Source organism: Brassica napus, chromosome C9, assembly GCF_020379485.1.
Source record: "Brassica napus cultivar Da-Ae chromosome C9, Da-Ae, whole genome shotgun sequence".
NCBI classification, from domain to species: Eukaryota; Viridiplantae; Streptophyta; class Magnoliopsida; order Brassicales; family Brassicaceae; genus Brassica; species Brassica napus.
Window position 1 is genome coordinate 47,133,834 of NC_063452.1, and position 1,908 is coordinate 47,135,741.

Genomic DNA, 1,908 nt, shown 5'->3' on the forward strand with positions numbered 1-1,908 from the left:
AAGCTGAGAAATGAGATTTCCAGATTTCAACAGAAGAACTTGGAAGGATTCAGTGAAGCCTGAGAGAGATTCAAGGGCTACCAAGCTCAATGCCCACACCATGGCTTCTCTAAGGAAAGCTTGCTGAGCACATTCTACCGGGGTGCTCTTCCTAAGTACATGGTCAGACTGGATACAGCTAGCAATGGGTTCTTCTTGGGGAGAACTGAGGAAGATGCAGAAGAGCTGGTTGACAACATGGTAAGAGTGATGCAGCCTACAGTGGAGACCACGACAAAGGTAGTAGAACAGATGACAAGCAGACGAGGAAGGAGTTGAAAGCTCTACAGGATAAGATAGACATCCTCATTGCAGATAAAGCCACCCAAGAGCAGCTGCACTTTGTTGGTAACCCAAGCCAAGAGACACCACCTGTTGTCCATGAGGTTGAGGGTTTGGAAGGTCAAGAAGAGCTGTGTTTCATCAACAACAATGGTAGCTGGTACAAAAAAGAGCCTAACTTTCAGTACAACAACTACCAACATAAATCCTATTCCAACAACCAACAGAGTGGTTATCAGCCTCGGAACAACCAGCAAGGCAGCTATCAGCCTCAACAAAACCCTCCTCCTGGTTTCAACAACAAAGGACACCATTCTTCCCAACAACAAGCTAATCCTTCTACCTCTACTCCTCAAGTCAGCAGCACTGATGCCCTACTGAAAAAAATCTTGGAGTCTCAGACAAGAAGTGAGAAGCATGTTGGTTATGAGTTGAAGAACCTTCACTCAAAGATTGATGAGAGCTACAATGAGCTCAACAACAAGTTCAGAACCTTGGAAAACCAGTTTGCTGCCATGAACACTCAACAAAATCGCCAACAAGATTCTTTACCTGGAAAATCTGAGCAACACCCCAAGGAAACCATGAAAGCTATCACCCTCAGGAGTGGTAAGGAGTTACCTCAGAGAGCTCTCACCAAGGATGCTGAGAAACAAGGTGAGGGGGTTGCCATCAACATAGATGATGAAGTGGTGATTGTTGATGAGAAAATCAATGATGAAATCTTGGAGAAGATTGTGGAATCCAAAGGTAAAGGAAAGGTTGGGGAAGAGAAGAAAACAATGAAAGATGGTGAAGTTGTTGCTCTAGCAAGTGAGAATTCTTTTGTTCCTCCTCCCTATGAACCCAAACTTCCATTCTCTGGTAGATTCAAGAGGCAGCTGCTAGAGAAGTACAAAGCTCTATTTGAGAAGCAAATGAGTGAAGTTCAAGTCACAATGCCCATCATTGATGATTTCATGTTGATTCCTCAATATAGCAAGTTCCTGAAAGATGTTGTAGCTGCAAAGAAGAAAGAGATGGAGGGCATGATGATTCTCACTCATGAGTGCAGTGCCATCATCCAGAGGCTTGTTATTCCAAAGAAGCTAGAAAATCCAGGATGCTTCACATTACCTTGTGCTCTTGGACCTATGGTATTTGATAGATGTCTCTGCGATTTGGGAGCTAGTGTCAGCTTGATGCCTTTATCTGTTGCTAATAAGCTTGGTTTCACTCAGTACAAGAAGTGTAGGCTGTCTCTGGTATTGGCTGATCGTTCATTGAAGTACCCTGTGGGTATCTTGGAGGACCTCCCCGTTATGGTTGGAAACTATGAGATCCCTACAGACTTTGTGGTGCTTGAGATGGGTGAGGAAGCTGCAGATCCTTTAATCCTTGGAAGGTCTTTCTTAGCTACAGCAGGAGCAATTGTTATGTGAAAGAGGGCAAGATTGATCTCCACTTGGGTAAAGGGCATGTTCTTCACTTTGACATCAAGGAGGTAATGAAGAAACCAACAGTTCAGGGGCAAGTTTTCTACATTGAAGAGATGGACGCCCTTGCTGATGAGCTCCTTGAAGAGTTGTCACTAGAAGACCATCTACA

At 44.2% G+C, this 1,908-nt stretch overlaps 1 non-coding gene across 1 annotated transcript; it reads right to left on the reverse strand.

Moving 5' to 3' along the window:
- LOC125593536 lies at positions 1-107 on the reverse strand. The gene has a single exon (XR_007329440.1). It is a non-coding gene; the product is annotated as a small nucleolar RNA R71 (small nucleolar RNA).
- Between the last annotated feature and the right edge of the window lie 1,801 nt (positions 108-1,908).